Raw genomic sequence first — 18,011 nt, 5'->3', positions numbered from 1 at the left:
CATCTGGAAACGTGTTGTTGTTGTTGCACGAGGCTCAAGCAGCCTTCATTTTAAAAAAGTTTTTAGCCCTCACACTTGCAGAGAAAAGCTTGAAAATGTGAACCCCAAAGGCTCAAAAAACAGAAGGCAAACGAATGTTTCAAAATCTCACGAGTTTTAAGTCAATCTCCTAGTTATTAGGGGACAGCTGACTCAGCTTTTGGCTGCCTGGGGCTGGCAATGCTTCTGGAAGTGTTTGGGGACTCATGTGACTGCCACAGAGCCGGGCAACAGCTCTGTTTTAAAAATAGGACAGTCAGTAATAGCTGTTTCTTTTTTTCAATGCCGCCTAAAATCCATTCCTACGGGCTTTAGCGGCAGGATTTAGCAAGTCTAGAGGACAACCAGCCTCCAAGGGGCACCGCTGCGGGTGTGCCTGCAGAGGGCGCTGTGGCTCCTGCCGTGGCTGGCGGCTCGAGGCTGGGAGCTGGGAGGCAGCCGGCGCAGCTGGAGGAGGCTGCGCGCTGGGTGTATATATAGCTCCTGCCCGTGCCAGCATCTCCCCTTCGCTGTGGCTGGCCGGGTGCGATCTGAGGCTGTAGCAGGAGCCCTCGGCTGGGAGCGGGCGCGCTGGTCCACCCGCCCCCCGGCTTCCCTTTGTCCTGGAGGAGAAGGAGGCTGCACCGCGGATCCAGGTAGGGCTCGTGCATCCTTCCCTCCGCCCCTGCCCCCGGGAGCTGCTCCCCGCGTGGCAGGGGCGGGCGGGGACTTCTCGGACCCGGCCACGCGGATGCGGGTTTCTGCATGTGCCCAGTATCCTTCCAGCCACGGCTTTGCCTGCGCAAGTTTTTACCCCCTCAGTCAGAGGGTCTCGTTCTCGGGGATCTGCCACCGGGGGAGGGGGCTTTAGGACTCTACATCCATGGTCCTCTGCAGCACAGGACAATCCCCCCCAGGCTAACAGCGCAAGGCTGAGCAGAGTCCCCCCCCCAAACAAAACCAACCTCGCCACTGCGTGCTTTTGTGACTAGCGCGATCCGCCCCCGGCCAGCTGCGCAGGTAGCATCTTCTCCAGCCCTGGGAAATGTACAGACTCCCACTCCCACCCCCAATGGCACAAGGGCACCTTAGCATCCCCCCAGCCCCACACAACTCCTGCTCCCCACCGAGAAAGGGTAACACGTTGCTAATAACTGTCTAGTGTGACCTCATTAGGCATTTCTAGCCTTCTGGGGCTGGGACAGATACTGCAGCATCTTGGGCAGCTACTAGTCCTCGGAGTGCTTTGCTCATGTCACTTACATGGGTTGAAGGGGGAAGCTGGGCTGCATTATGGGCATATGATGAGGCAAAGTTAGCCGGTTAGTGTCCTAGAGGCTCAGAGTGAGGTGAAAGCTGCATCTGAAGAAATTCCAAGTCCAGGCATTCACTGCCTCCTTCACCTATCTCACTGTGCTTAGGTTGAGCAAGCACATCTGGCTGTGAGACCTCAATGAGTGACCAGAAGGCTGATGCATCAGCCTAAACTTTGAATATTCTCCTCGCTCCTGTTACTGTAGACATAAGCACATTTTTAAAAATCTTTCTTCAAGATGGCACTTCCCTGTTGGATCTCTGACAGGCATTGCTGTTAAGGGGCTAGATTTTTGTTTTTGGTTTGCATAGTGTTTTGTTCATTGAATCCACTGAGCATTTTGTTTTCATTTTGCAAAGAATTGCTGTAGAGAGATCTTGGGATATGTGCTTGAGTCTTCCCTGGAAGGAGATTATTTATTTTGTTTTAATCCTTGGATGTTTGTATAGTAAAAGTTAATACAGAAGAAAATGCATAGAAAATAACTTTAAATATGCCAAATGTTACTACTATATCTTAAATACGAATGTAATTCTATTTGAAACCTATAGAAACAAAAAAAATCTGTAGACTGTCTGAATATTGGTAGAGCTGTTAAGTCGCTGTTCTGTCCATTAACCCTTTGGTTGCTGTTACAGTGTTATGGCTTTACACCCCACCACAACAGGCCCCACATCATGCTGAGGAGCATGGGGGGTAGTCCGTTAGCAGTTCACCCTTCGAGTATGCACCCATGGAATTCAGCCCCAGAGCTGTAGATGTGGCAGCCAAGGCAAAATGAGCTATAATTGACTAGTATCCAACACCGGTTTTGACAACTTTGTTTGTCTTTTTGTTGTTTAAATTTGAGTGACACATTGCACAACTTAAACACAATATTTAAACAAAACGGTTCCAAATGGTCCAAGCAAAACAAACAGGCAACAAACAAGACGACAAACTAAAATGGACCCTCATTAACAACTACATGCTCCTTAACATTCCCTATGAATTCCTGTATCCTCATTTCTCTGCTGACAGGCCCCTTCCACTGATTCAGTGTCACCAGGATTTATTATATGTTGAGTGGAGAGTTCTAAGGAATCTGATGAATGAAATAGTTAAGGTGCCATTTACCCCTCTATAACAGCATCCAGATGAAAACCAAAGGTTGCCTGGTTGTGCTCACTTTTAACAACACCACTGCAGAGCACCCACAGCTCTTGGATTTAGTGGAGCTGACCTAATTTACTTCTGGGTCAGATCATCACCTGTGTGGTGGTCAGACTTCCTTAGCAGCACCTACTTACTTTCTTTAAGAGTATAAACAATAGTAGCTACTGTGGATTATAAACTGGCATCTATCTTCAGTCATGTGGGAAATAGATGACAAAATCATTAAATATAGAGGACCTGACTCTGCTATCACTACTCGGACAAAACGCCAGAATAAAGTCATAGTTAATCATCCCCCTACATTAGTATAACATGGTAGGGACCAGTGTAATTTCCTAGGGGCAAACCACTGAGGCTTTTGTCACTTATTGTCTGACTTTAAATAATTTTATGTATATCAACAACTTACTTTGAACAATACATTGTTTTTGCTACTGTTAGAACTATTTCCTGCTATTAGTGTAAAGTATTTGTACACACAAAAGTATACTTTGCAACACGTGGGTGTAAGATTGTTACAAAGACACCTGGTAGCAACTCCATAATTAAAACTGCATTTTGAAATAGGGCCTAAATTTCTGTTTTTTGTCTAAATGTACGTGGCCACTTGGCATGCGATTTCACACAAGGTTAGGGTTTATGTCCGTCAGGTTTTCTGGTAGACTTCAGTTTGGTTTCTATACATTAACTTTGAATATTTTGCCTTGCATTTGGGCTATCTGAATCTTCCTTGATAGGCTAGCTTTTTCCTTGTTGACCAATGTCTCTAAAGAACCATTGCTTACCAATTCAGCACATGGGAGAAAGATGGATCCTAACTGGATCTGGTGCAAAGGGGTGGGTTTTATTTTCTAAAAATGTGGGGTTTAGGATCACTTTAGCTATTATTCACATATAACAACACGTGCATGTGAATCTGATTGATGGTGTCTGGGTGTACAGAAACATGATTTGTCATTTTACTTTACAGCAGGCATTCCCCTGTGGTAAAGATTCCTAAATGTCTTGTCTTGTATCCATTGTTTTTTAATGGTGGTTGTGGGGACTTTCATAATAAAAGTTCTTCTCTTCTCCCCCGCCCAATCAAGAGCTACATTTCTGAAGCAATGTAGTATTGCACATAACACCAGAACTCTGGGGTAGCATTAATACAATATTGCCAAAAGAGCTTTCCAATATAACTTATTGGTGGAAGCAATAGTTTGTTTAGGTTAAATAGCATTTGCCATAACATACTAGAGTTAGGAACAGTTCTTGTAGCAGTCACCCTAGTGCATCCCTGTGGTCAGATTGGTGCTGCACGTGAGCCCCTGCCTTGTTTGTATCACAGGTGATGGAAAACTAAGTCCAAGAAGTCCTTTCTAATATTAAAAAGCACCCTCATCAGTGGGTATCATTTTTTAACAGAAAAAGACAACATGAAAACAAAACAAAAGCCTCAGTCAGCTGCTCCACCAGAAACTCTGCCTCTGAGTTAATCAGTCTTACGTGTTGTCCCTCGAGCCATGGCGCGCACACTCAGGCTAAATTCTCTGCTTGGATCTTAGGCCTCTGCTAAGGGATCAGCCAAATGCCACTCTTCTCCTGACAGTGCTGAGCAACTTCCAAGTAGCTCCCAGGAGGTCACATGCCCAGTTGGTTCTTCTGGGCTGCTTTGGGCCCTTGCTTGGAAGACTTTTCAAAGCTGTTAAACTCTTGGAAAAACAAAGGCTTCAATACCAAGGTTTGAGTGCATGATCCAGGTGTGGGTATGGGGGAAGAGAAGTGACTTTTTGCCACTTTTTTGGATTCTCTGGACTCTGTGCTGCCCTAAGTTATTAGGCCTAGATAGACTGGCCCTTTCAGAGTGGCCCTTTGGCAGCCATTGTATCAGCCAAGGGCTGCCTGAGTACAGAGATTCTCTTCCATGGCACACCTTGACATGCCCACGATGCCAAGGGCTGAGTGGGAGCATCTTGTTGGAGCTCTTTCTGCCACCTGAGATTCCTCCAGTCTGGGCAATCCTGATTTTGCTGTTTAAACTGACTTTACAGCCCCTTTTTTACTGCCCGGGCAATACAAAGGGGCTGGAACAGATCTGAGGAGCTTTATATTTTCTGATTTAAAAAACAAAACAAAAACCCAGCACAGCAATACTATAATGGCATTAACAGGCGCTGTTATGCCACAACTAGAGGTGAAAGCTAAAGAGAAAAATGACAATTCAGGACATCGTAACAGATCTAACAGAAATACAGCCTTGTCAGGATTTGCTGATGCCAACATTCCAGAATCATTATCATGGGTTGTGCAGAGGGAATGTTTCCTGGTATGTTGAGCTTTAGATAAGAACTCTAAAGACCTGCTTACCAGATGATAGCTTCACCCTATGGGTGCTCACAAGAATGGCCATACTGGGTCAGACCATCTGGCCCACTATCTTGTCTTCCAACAGTGGCCAATGCCAGGTGCTTCAGAGGGAATGAACAGAACAAGTGATCCATCCCCTGTTGCCAACTCCCAGCTTCTGGGACACCAAGTAAAGGCTAGGGACACCATCCTTGCCCATCTTGGCTAATAGCTATTGTTGAACCTATCCTCAATTTCATCTGCGTTTTTGTTGCCCAGTCACCCGATTTAGTGAGATCCCTCTAATTCTTTGTGGTCTGCTTCAGACTTAACTATCTTGAATAGTTTTGTATCATCTGCAGATTTTGTTTCCTCACTGTTTTGCCTCTTTTTCAAGATCATTCTTACAGTTAAGAAGTTTTTCCTGAGATTTAATCTAAATATGCTGTTCTGTAGTTTGAACCCATTGCTTCTTGTCCTGCCTTCTGTGGCAAGGGAAGAACTTTTCTCCATCTTTTTTTTATGGCAGCCTTTCAAGTATTTAAAGACTATCATCTCTTTTCTCCCTCCCCCCGCCCATCTCCTCTTCTCCAAACTAAACATACTCATTTCCTTCAGCCTTTGCTCATGGGTTGCATTCCATCCCTTCGATCATCTTTGTCACTCACCTGTGGATCCTTTGCCGTTTCTTTACATCTTTCCTATACATTGAACATGGTACTCCAGCCTCAGCTGGAGTAGAGCAGTACTATCACTTCCCATGACTTGCAGGCTATGCCTCTGGTAATGCACCCTAAAATTGCATTTGCATGACCTTATTATTATTTATTTATTTATTTATTTTTATTTTTTTGCAACAGCATCACATTGCTGACTCATGTTGAAATTGTGATCTACCACAACTCCCAGATCCTTCTCAGCAGTGCTGCTGCCAAGCTGGTTATCCCTCATTCTGTATTTGTTTTCTTCCCTAAGTGTAGCACCTTTATATTTGGCTTTGTTGAATTTCATTTTTGTCCATAGCCCAATTCTCCAATTTATCAAGATCCCTTTGAATTTTAGCTCTATCCTCCAAAATGTTAACAATTCCACCTCCCCGCCCTTTCCTCCCCAGGTTTATCTGCAAATTTGATCAGTCTGCTCTCTATTCCTACATCCAGGTCATTAATCAAAATGTTAAACTCAGGACCAAGAACAGATCCTTGTGGACCCCACTTGAGACCTCCTTCCAATCTGACATCAGTCCATTAATAGTTACTCTTTGTTTGCAATTGTTTAACCAATTACTTATCCACTTAATCATAGTTCCACCAAGCCTGCATTTCTCCAGCTTACTTACCAGAATGTCACATGGGATTGTGTCAAAAGCCTGGTTGAAATCCAGGTATATTATGTCATCACATTTTCCACCTATCCACCAAACCAGGTATCCCGTCAAAGAAGGAAATCAAGCTCATTTGGCATGATTTGGTCTTAGTAGATCCATGCTGGCTGCTAATGATTAGCCCTTCATCCTCCAAGTATTGGCAAATGGAATGTTTTATACATTGCTCTAGTAGCTTCCCAGGTACTGAAATTAGACTGACTGGGTCTATAGTTCCCTGGCTCCTTCTCTTTCCCCTTTTTTAAAGATAGGCACTACATTAGCCCTTCTCCACTCTCAGTTGGCAAATATTATTGCCAGTGGCTCCAAGATTTCTTCAGTTAATTCCTTCAGTACCTCTGAATAGCATCAGGCCTTACTGACTTGAATTCATTCAGATTTGTCGAAGATCTGACATGGTGTTTACTTATCCAGATGTGCATCCCTACCCATTTATTTTCTATGATAACTTTACTAGTTCGGTCACTTTTTTTTTTTTGTGAGAAGACTGAAGCAAAGTCAGCATTGAGCTGCTCTGCTTTCCTAGAATCTTCCATTATCCACTAACCTTCTTCACTGAGCCATGGACCAACACCATCCCTGATCTTTCTATTTTGTCTGATATATTTGAAGAACCCCTTCGTATTGTCACTAACATTCCTTGTCTGTTGTAACTTATTCTTTGCCTGGCTTCTTGACTTTTGTTCCTACATGCTCGTGCTGTTCCCATGTATACTTCCTTAGTGACATGCCACAACTTCCATTACCTATATGTGTCCCTTTTGGGTTTTAGGTAGCTAAAAAGCTCCTTGTGCAGCCACATTGGCTTCCTGTGGCTCTTATCTATCTTCTGTGTGGGAATAGTTTGATGATGAGCCTCTAGCATTATATCTTTTAGGAACTGCCAGCCCCCTTTGATTCTTCCTAATGGCATGCACCTCATATTGGAGATTTTTTAGGTGGCAGTGCCCGTTCAGGTCATATATGCTCCCTTCACATCTTCATGCCCCGTACTGAGGATATATAGAGCCACAGGCACCAGCTTCCTCCAGGCCCCGGGGGTGCTGTCTGCCCCAGACCCTGCATCTACTCACACTTTTTCCCCACCTTTTTCAAAAAGTGGTCCTCCTCCTCCCCCAGTTCCAGTGCCACTGGTGCATCCCAAGGTCATTGCTCATTCTATGAGCACATATTCCATATCGGTGGCCCTGCTAAAGCCCCCCCAGCAATAGCAGGGATCCTGGGCCGCATGCCACCCCCACCCCAGCACCCATGGTGCCTCCTGCCCTCCCCATAAGTTTTAGTCAGGGACATATAGTACAAGTTATGGACAGGTCACAGGCTGTGAATTTTTGTTTGTTGCCTGTGACCTGTCCATGACTTCTACTAAATACCATGACTTAAACGTAGCCTTGATCATTGATTTAACATAGTATGTAGATGCTGATCTGTATGTAGCCTGGTCCTAAATAATGGTGGCTCTTAAGCTATATTTCCTGGATGAGCTATGCTTGCATGCATGCAAGCATAAGATCCGGTGTACAGTGTAATTGGTTTAGTCTAACTGGAAAAAGAAATGTAACTAAAAATGATGCAGGCTTCATCTTCCAGTTCTCATTGATCAAAGTCCTTTTTATATCAAATGAGAACAGTGCAAGCTCACAGATTATGAGGTGACACAGCAGAGTTTATGGCCCAATTCTGTAGCATTTACTCCTGTAAATTGGCTCTCTTGATTTCAAGAGGCTGTGATACTGATATTGAACTGGAAAAATAGAAGCCTTAAAGCCCAGTTCTTGGGACGCTCAGACCTGCACTCGGAGCAGGACCTAAGTGGGTGCGATGGGGCAAAGGTGGCTCAATCTCACTTCTATGAATCTCCAGTTCTTTTGCTAGCCAGAGGCTGGGTCATCTCCAGCATAAGTTAGAACAGCCTTAAGGTAAAACCTATCAGACTGAAACCATAACTTTAGAGTCTTATGAACCCAGAACAAAGATTGTTAAATGCTCAGCTTTTTTAAACATCAACTCACAGAAAATCTGCACTGGTTGTTCCTCTGATACAATAGCAAAGTCCCTGGAATTTTAGTGAAGCCACAAGCAATATGTCTATTACATAACAAATTGAAGCTACTCTAATCGATGCCTGGCTGCCTATGACCTCAAGCAGTTGTTGTAGCAACTAGGAATAGTGCTAGAGCGAAGAGATGTCATAGCCACACTCCTAATGCTGAGGCTGCAGGGATAAGATGGAGGAGAGTTAAAAAATTGATTAAGATTTTAAAATAAAAAAAAGGTACAGAGTTTAAGCATAGAAGTTTCTGGTTATCAGGGACTAATGTACAAATTATCAAGGGTGCGAAGTTCGGTTTAAGATCGGATGGTGTAAGGAATACATAATCTGCAGGGATAGGATGGAGCACAGTTGCTACACTGCAGGAGAGTCCCTGCCAGACAGGTCTGCTGGATTTATAGTCCCTTTCTGCTAGAAGAGGGGCTGTAGTGGACACTGTACCCTTAGAGTGCTGTTTTGCTGCTCAGGACAGCACATACTTTTGTCATCTGTCTCTTAATCTCCAGCCTTTACTCACAGACTCAGACTGAGGCCATGAGGGAATCTTATGACTCTGTCCATTTGCTTGTGTGGTAGTTGGAAAATGAACTGGAAGTCAATTAACACACATGAGTAAAGAGACTGGTACCAGTCTGTCTGAGAATTCAAAGTTGTTGCCATTTTTGGGCTTGATTTCTCCATTGTCTTGCCTTTTGTGTAATATTTTGGCACTTACTAAAATAGAGGTAAAATGTTCCCACCTGTGAGAGCAAAGAATTCTACCTTAGTAGCACCTGACAGTGGGGTTCAGGCAATGGAGTTTCAGTCCTCTAACTGTAATGACTGTCATGAGATCCACATTTGTCAGGACATGCAGGGAGGCATAGTCCTCTAGATAGCTGCCTCTGTCACCTATTCTACCATGGTAACATGGCTATTTGCCATCATGTCATTGGCTGCTTCCCCAGGCACTTGTGCTGTAGCAGCCACAAAGGCCACATGGTAGGAGTTAATACAGCTTGGAGTGTCATTCATTCCTGACTGCGTCTCCATGTTGTATGTAGGGATGTACAATGCAAAGGGTTGCTGCTCCCAAGCTCTAGTGACAAATTTGAGTGTGAGTCTGACTCTGAGCTCAGGTGGAGGGGGATCGTACCATGCAGGTAGTTGTCTTCCTCCTCAGTGGATTCTGCACAGAGTCCAAAAGAACAGAAAGGAGACAGTGAATGGGATAATTTGATATTTGGATCTTAGGATGTTTCCCTTAATTAATATAACAGCCATATAATGGCTGATGAAGCTAAATAATACTGTTTAATAAGCCCTTGTAAAATGAAGCCAAAATGCTAGAAAGGAAAGACTGCCAGAGTCTATATCATGGATGTAAGCACAGGAGAAGTGGGCTCGGGCAGGAGGGGGTGGGAAGAAGTGTGTTGACTTTAGTGTCTGCCCTTTTCCATCCACACTGTGTTTGGATCTACTCCTGCATAATAACTAATCTGCCACTACATGGATTTCTGGACAATCAACTCAGTTTAAAGTGTAAACTTTGAGTATAAATCTGTTAGCTGAAAGGAGTATATCCCTAATTTTGCTTTTAAAATAAAGTCTTTTTGGTTTTGTTTTTGTTTTATTTTAAGAACTATTAAAAAAAAATCCCCATTGGGGTGGTTTTGAGGGAGGGATGGATGTAACTGTGTATAAAGAGACCCACCTAATTAAATCAGTGTAGAAATGGATAGATTGGTGAATGAGGCAGAAGATACAACTTAATGTAGTTGTTTGGGGAAAAAAAAAAATACTTTCCACAGTACCTTTGTGATGGGGAATGGAAGGTGGAAAATAATAGTCCATATCTGGACTCTTGAGTTAACACACAGAAGGCGAAATCCAGGCCTTACTGAAATTATTGGAAGTTTTCCCCCTAACTTTAGTGGGGACAGGATCAGGGCTGGCTCCAGGCACCAGCGCAGCAAGCAGGTGCTTGGGGTGGCACGTGCGGCAATTCGGTGGTGGGTCCCTCAGTCCCTTTCAGAGGGAAGGACTTGCCATCAAATTGCTGCCAAAGAATGAAGCGGCGGTGGTTAGAGCTACTGCTGAAGTGCCGCCAATAGCAGAATGTTTTATTTATTTATTTTCCCCCTCTCCTCCCCCCCACTTGGGTGGCAAAAACACTGGAGCCAGCCCTGGACAGGATTTTTATTTATAGTGCTTGGGTGGATTTTACTACAAAAGGTGACTACAGGGGAGAAATGAGTGAATAAGACGATACATACAAAAAAGATAAATGTCATAGTGCTAACATATGTACAGTTAAAATCTCAAATCCTCAGACACTAATCCAAATTGTTTGCTCTCAGAGCCAAAACTATAGCTATGGGGCACTAGCTGTGCCTGGAATGTAACCTTTCCCATTGGAGGGGCTCATTTTTATAAGTGACCTCCATTTTTATAAGTGTCCTCTATTTTTAATTCCTGATTCAAACACACATCACAACTCAGGTACATGCAGAAATAAATATTTTAATACCACATGAAGGGAAGAGAAATGGTAAATTCTGAGACAGCACCTGCTTTGCTGTCCGGTTGATGTATTCTGAATTTAGAAAACAAATGGGAGGAAAGAAGGGAAAAATAATCTTTCCTTTGAGGCTGCTGGGCCAGGAGCCATTTTAGCTCTCCTTGTCACAATGTTTGTGTGTAACTAAATGCATAACTTCAACAGGCTAGAAAAATATAATTTCAATCAGTCCTACAACAACAGGGCATATACTGAAATAGGAGGAAAAATACATAACATGGGTTGAAATTACTTATCAGAAGGAGGAGAGACATCTAGCCACCCATAGGGGCCAACTCCATGGGTGCTATTGGGCTCAAGCACCCACTGGAAGAAAAATAGGGGGTGCTTAGCGCACACACCAGGCCAGATTAATCTTTTGTGAGGTCTAGTGCCCAGACCAGCCACCTCCCCGCCCCCGCTGCACTCTGACGGCGTACCCCCACTTGGCGTCTTCCCCCTGAGACTCCACCCATGCACTCTGCCACAAGGCCGCACTGCCTCTCGGCCTCTTCCTCCCAAGGCCTCACCCACTGCGTGCAGGAGCACCCACCGGCAAAACCAAAAATCGGCACCTGTGCAACCACCAGTCTCAAAGTTGCTGCTTTAAAGGTGCAGCATGTATGTTTTTGCCAAATGTGAAGGGCCAGTCCATTTCCCCCATGAAGGCATGCTAGGAAAAAGTTCCTATAAAATGGCAAGTCAGTAGAGAATGGATAGTGACTGAGAGTTCGTCTTGGAGGGGACTGCTTCTCTTTATGTCACTACCAGATAACAAGGAGAAAAACTTTTTTGAAAAAGAGGGAAGACAGCAGCTGATGGAGTGATATGAACCCTAATTTATTAGTTTTATGTAATGATCCAGCCAAGGCTACCTGGTGTGCAGTTTTCCAGAACCTTTTACATGGAATGGGTCTCCAGCCTCAAGCAGCCCATTGGAGGGACCTATGAAAGTCCCTCATCCCCTCTGAATCAGCCCAGTAGCGGGGTAGGGTGACACCTCCAAGCTTTTGCTGCTGTCCCCTTTCCCTCTCCCACATCCAAACCCCAGGACACACTGAGATTTTCTTTCACGATTCTCTTCCCCAGTGTCCTGTGTGAAGTTTTGGACTCTTGTCTGTGTAGGCCTCTCCATTGTCCAACTCCTACTTTACTTCTTGCTTTTCTTTTCATCTCTGAATATCTCCCTTGCTTCCTTTAAATGCTCTGTTTTGTTTTTGGTACAATTTTCTTTCTTGCTCTTCCACACTTCACCTGTCTTCTCCCTAAAATCCAGCATTCACTTGAAAGGGCTTTAAAATGTTTCCCCCCCCCACTGTTTTCTGCCCCTTTTCTATCTGCTTTCCCTTCCCAGTTCCTCCTCTTCCTGCCCCAGTTATTATTACCCCGTTTCTTTACTGCTCTCTTCTCCTTTCTTCTTGAATTCTTTTCCTTCTGCTTACTTCCCTAGCTGGCCTTGTCTACTCTGCCTTCCCTAATTGCATTTACTCCTCCCTGCCTACGTTCTCCAATTTCTCTGCTGGGGCCTATGGAGTCTCCTCTAGTACTGAGCTCCTGAGTGGTATAGTAGAAAGAGAGAGTCTGAAGCATGGTCCTGGTGCAAGCTCTGCAGATGCTAAGTCCTGTTCTGTGCCTCTGAAGCACCAATCACTATCTGAAAACAGGATACTGGACTACGTGGACCATTCATCTGACCCACTATGGCCATTCTTGTGCTTTGTATTTAGTCACCAGAAGCCCTTGCCATGAGTGAGTGCCCCCCCCCCCAACAAAATGTGACAAAGGGACAAGTGTTAGCCTGACACTTGAAAAATCACCCAAATCGAAACAACTCTGCACCCCTGAAATAAAATATTCCCCAAAGAAACCTGAGAGACAAGTTGGGTGAGGAAATATCCTTTATTGGACCAACATCTTTGTGAAAGAGACAAGCTTGCACAGAGCTCCTCTTCAGAAATCTGTCAACTTTGGTACTAATCTTCCCCCCCAGTTCAGTTGATGTACTCCTAAGTGATAGTACCCAAAGACATAGCTAGTTTATTAATTGACTGTGAAGATTGTTGTAAGCAGGGTTGACAGAAGAACAGTGTGAACATTTGAGGTTCTTGGTTCACAAGGGCTGTACCTCCCAGTATGTGTGGTGAGGTGTGTTTTGTTTTGTTTTAAACACGAACCAAATTGTCTGTGAACTAATTGCAGGAAACTAAGAAATAAGCACAATCAGAAGTAAATGTTGTTTTGACAGATTTAATCTTAAGCAAGATGTTTACAAAACAAAATAGGAAGCAGCATGTGTGTACTCTTGACAACCTATTTGTTTGATTCTAAAGCCCCTTTTCTCCTTTTTAAAAAGGTTTCCAGCGTTGGATTGCCTTCTAGGGCAGATTGTCACCAATGGCAGTAAAACTTGTTTTCCAGCATTCTGGGTGAGTTTTTGTTTTCTGTGTTGATTGATTCTATAATTACATTTGAATCTAAAAACATTTTTTGAACAGTATCTTTCATTTTTGTACCAAATCTGCTATTCATGGTAGGGAAGAATGGGGAACTTTTCAACAATTCTTGTAAACAGTACAGTAGTTGAAAGAGGTGACTTGAAAGCATAATTAAAAGTGAGACTTTTATATCAGGGGAAACTGTCAAGCATAAACAGAAATAAACATTCACAATATTTCTTACTGTGTTTGGCAGTTATACTATATTGATAGTGAATACTATATTTATGTCCAAACCAAGCTTTGCTCCTTCACTACATAGTTTCTCTTCTAGTTTGATTCTTGTAACACAGTGCATTCACCTCTCGTGAGTGTTTTCTGCTGGGGAAGAGTGAACCGGTGCGCGTTCTCTTTGCTCCTGGTGCCCCCTGTTGGCTGTTAACTCATCAAGTGGGTCTTCAGTGGCTCAGCCCTCCAGCTAGGTCACACACATTCTAAACCTATGAAGGAACTCTTTCCAGGGTAAAAGGTCCAACAGGGCCTGTGCCCTTGGTTATGTCTGCAGCTGTCTTTGGGCTCAGTTGTCAGCCCCAGCTGGGCTAGCTCTAAGCTCAGTGGTTTGAGGATTGGCCTGCTAAACCCACGATTGTGAGTTCAGCCCTTGAGGGGGATATGTAGGGATCTGGGGCAAAAATCTGTCTGGGGATTGGTCCTGCTTTGAGCAGGGGGTTGGACTAAATGACCTCCTGAGGTTGCTTCCAACCCTGATATTCTATACCCCTGCCCTGTTATAGAGCAGTGCCCCCAGGCTTTCTCCATGGAGAATTTTTTTTGTCCTCTACAGTTCTCACTGGCTCAGCCCTCCAGCAGGTCACATCTCACATTCAGGCTCCTTCTGAGGGTAACAGAGTTCATTCAACAAATGATTGCGCCTCTCCAGGGTCTACAGCGCCATCCCTGAGCCCTTTAAATGCCAGCCTTATGCTTGGGATTCTAAATGAAACTTGTCCCCTTCTTCGGGCTTTGGCCACCCTGTCAGTGGCTGGGGGTAGGGGCCAGGCCCACCCACTACTTTGAGTCCCAACCCAGGGACCCTACAAATAGCAGCCACGTGCTGCTTCCTTTAACTCAGTTGCTGCTGCTATTGCCTGGGTCACTTCCCATGTAGTCTCTTCCTCTTCACCCTTACTTCAGGGTTGAAGTTCTCTGTCTATTCCCTGATTGAGCAGATTCTTTCCCAGTTTCCTCACCAGGAGAGTCTCACAGCCAAAAGAAATCTGAGGTTCAACAAGGACAAGTGCAAAGTCCTGCACTTAGTGCATGGGATTCTTCCATCCTGCTACAGACTAGGGACCAAGTGGCTAGGCAGCAGTTCTGCAAAAAAAAGACTTAGGAGTTACAGTGGATGAGAAGCTGGATCTGAATTGACAGTGTGCCCTTGTTGCCAAGAAGGCTAAAGGCGTTTTGGGCTATATAAGTAGGGACGTTGGCAGCAGATTGAGGGACATGATCATTCCCCTCTATTCGACACTGGTGAGGCCTCATCTGGAGTACTGTGTCCAGTTTTGGGCCCCACACTACAAGAGGGATGTGGAAAAATTGGAAAGAGTCCAGCAGAGGGCAACAAAAATGATTAGGTGGTTGGAGCACACGACTTATGAGGAGAGGCTGAGGGAACTGGGATTGTTTAGTTTGCAGAAGAGAAGAATGAGGGGTGATTTGACAGCTGCTTTCAATTATGTGAAAGGAGGTTCCAAAGAGGATGGATCTAGACTGTTCTCAGTGGTACCAGATGACAGAACAAGGAGTAATGGTCTCAAGTTGCAGTGGAGGAGGAAGGTGGATATTAGGAAAAACTTTTTCACTAGGAGGGTGGTGAAGCCACTAGAATGGATTACCGAGGGAGGAGATGGAATCACCTTCCTTAGAGGTTTTTAAGGTCAGGCTTGACAAAGCCCTGACTGGGATGATTTAGTTGGGGATTGGTCCTGCTTTGAGCAGGGGGTTGGACTAGATGACCTCCTGAGGTCCCTTCCAACCCTGATATTCTATGATTCTAACTTTAGTGTGAAGAGAAGGTCTTCAATTAGACTTGCATGTGTATATCTGAGAAAATGGCCTGATACTGCGTGCGAATGGGAGCTTGCCATGGTTTGGACCTGGAATTTGGCCCATGATTATAACTTTGCTACAGAGCCAAAGGGAAGATGCACGTAACTGCATTAGAGAGGGGAAAACAGAAAAAAGTGCAGGTAAAATATACTGCCTTTTGTATAAATGTTCTTGTCTTTCCCAGTTTGCTTCAGTAGTCTTCAATGTTTGGCTGAATATGATGAGGTCCATAGCAGTACCACGGTAGATAGAACTGCACAATTAACTTTTTGTTTTTAATTTTTTTATAACCATGCTTAAAGGAGACAAAAAAATATAAACAGCCGAGGGATTAGTTTCTCCAGTTGTCTCCTTCTAAATGCCATAATTAAGATGTTCCCTCTCATTAATAAAGTCCTCTAAGTTTCATTGTTAACAGGCATCAAATGGTTTCATTAATTTAATGCATTTGGTTCCATTTTTATGAATGAAGCTGGTGGTGGTATTTAAAGTATGGCATTTGAAAAGCTGAATCTGAAGTTTGGTTCCTCTCAGAATGATTAAACCACGAGGATGATTCTTTGACCAAAGAGTACCTGCTGAAAGTCTGAGGAATCTTTTAAATGAATTTGCTACATGTAATGGGATTTTCAGGAATAGTCAGCTTGTGAAAACCCTTTGGGTACTTCAGTGATTTTTTTTTAAGAAGAAAATTTGCAAAATTAATAGAGGGCAAATAGAGGAACAGATATCAGGGAGTGCCTCAGAACATGAATGCTTTCTCAAAATCTAGAAAAGTGGACATTTCATTTAGGAGACTGAGTTATCGGTCTTCTAAAATGCATTGTTTCAAAGAGAGCAGGACCAAAGTGCATATATGAAGGAATAAAGTGGCACTTATTTTTCTGTGTTGATCTTAGAGAATTGTGTGGCAGGGTAATGAGTTCCTTTGTATTTCCCAGATCCTGAGAGTCCTATTTGGACAACAGCATAATTCAAGAAGTCTGTGTATCAAAACCAGGATTTTTTTTTCTTGTCAATGGTTTAAAGAAATATGATCTTGTTTTAACAATCGAATTTTATTACAATACACAACTGCAAATAATAGGAAGAAACTTGAAACATCACCAAAGAAATATGATGGGATTAGAACAGTATTTTTATTTTTTTTAAGTACACCTCTACCCCTGATATAACGCAACCTGATATAACACGAATCTGGATATGACGTGGTGAAGCAGCATTTGGGGGGTAGGGGGATGGCTGCGCACTCTGGTGGATCAAAGCAAGTTCAATATAACTCGGTTTCACCTCTAACACGGAAAGATTTTTTTGTCTCCCAAGGACAGCATTGTATCGGGGTAGAGGTGTAATAGGTCGTCATGGTGCTTGCATACAAGGATTTGGATCAAATGTTTAACACTGTTCCTGTATCTTTGTATAATTTAGCTGGTAGAATGAGTCAAAGATGAATGGCTTTTTGATACTGTTGCAATTAAAAGCAGATACTCCAGTAAACAATCTGATAACACTTTACAGAGTCATCCTGTTAATTAATGCTGGATTACAGTGGAAATCCTATTGAAGTATTTACAGCACCATCGTTATGTCAGATGGATTAATCACGATTAAATTTATTGCATTAAAAAACAAAGGAATTAATAATATCTGGGTCTTTATATCCTGGATTCATAGGTTTTAAGGCTAAAAGGGAACATTATCATCCAGTCTGACCTCCTGCATAATGCAGGCCAAAGGAACTCACTCAATAATTCCTGCATCAAGCCCATCACTTCTGTTTGAGCCATAGCATATTTTTTTAGAAAGATATCCAATCTTTAAATCAAGACTGCAAATATGGAGAGTCAACCATGTCCCTAGGTTAGTTGTTCCAGTTGTTTAAAAAAAAAAAAAAGAATGAAAATTGCTCCTTATTTCTAGTGTGAATTTTTCTGTCTTCAGCTTCCAACCACTGCATCACACTGTTCCTTTTTTTCTGCTAGATTAAAGAGCCGTTTACTGTTAGAAGTAAATGGTTGGGTGTTGATTACCCATTTACAATGACTTTTTGCAGTCTATCAACTAACCCAGTTTTCAATCCATTTAATATATGATTTGGCATAGGGCAGTTTTTTAATCAGAATGTCACATGAAACTAAGGGCATGCCTACACTTAAAAGCCACAGTGCTACAGCTATAGTGTTTCAGTGCAGGCACTATCTATGCCGAAGGTAGGGGTTCTCCCATCAGCATAGGTAATCCACTTCACTGAGAGGCCATTGCTGGATTGGAATTCTTCCATCAACCTAACACTGTCAATACAGGGGTTAGCTTGGCATTGCTATATCTCTGAGAAGTGGATTTTTCCTGAGAGACATAGCTATGCTGATTTAAGTTCCCAGGGTAGACCAGTACTTAGTCAAATGCTTTCCTGAAGTGTAAGTATATTTATATCCATACAGTTACCTTCCTACTTCAAAGTGATACCAGTCATCGTAGTTAACAAATTTCTAATGAAATAGATTTAGCTTGACCTTTTTAAAAACAAAGAAAGTTATTCAAACTGTCCCGACCATGTTGGTGAAAATGTCATAGTTAGCTCCATAGTATACAGTTGAGTTTTATGCGTTTTGACATTGGAATGCTGTTGCTAGTCATTGAGAGCTTGATTCTGCAGACTTCTGAGTCCATAT

General features: G+C 43.3%; 1 protein-coding gene across 1 annotated transcript in view; it reads left to right on the top strand.

Moving 5' to 3' along the window:
* The first annotated feature begins 554 nt into the window (after positions 1–554).
* The window catches only part of MTUS2 (microtubule associated scaffold protein 2), a 545,841-nt gene continuing 528,384 nt past the window's right edge, over positions 555–18,011 (top strand). The window contains exons 1-2 of the mRNA XM_075065972.1: positions 555–674; positions 13,146–13,218. The gene's annotated coding sequence lies outside the window, so the exon portion shown is untranslated. The remainder of the gene's footprint in view (positions 675–13,145; positions 13,219–18,011) is intronic.

Source organism: Chelonoidis abingdonii, chromosome 1 (genome assembly GCF_003597395.2).
Source record: "Chelonoidis abingdonii isolate Lonesome George chromosome 1, CheloAbing_2.0, whole genome shotgun sequence".
In the NCBI taxonomy this organism is placed as follows: domain Eukaryota; kingdom Metazoa; phylum Chordata; order Testudines; family Testudinidae; genus Chelonoidis; species Chelonoidis abingdonii.
Note: the sequence above shows the minus strand (reverse complement) of the source record. Positions and strands in the feature narration are given on the sequence as shown.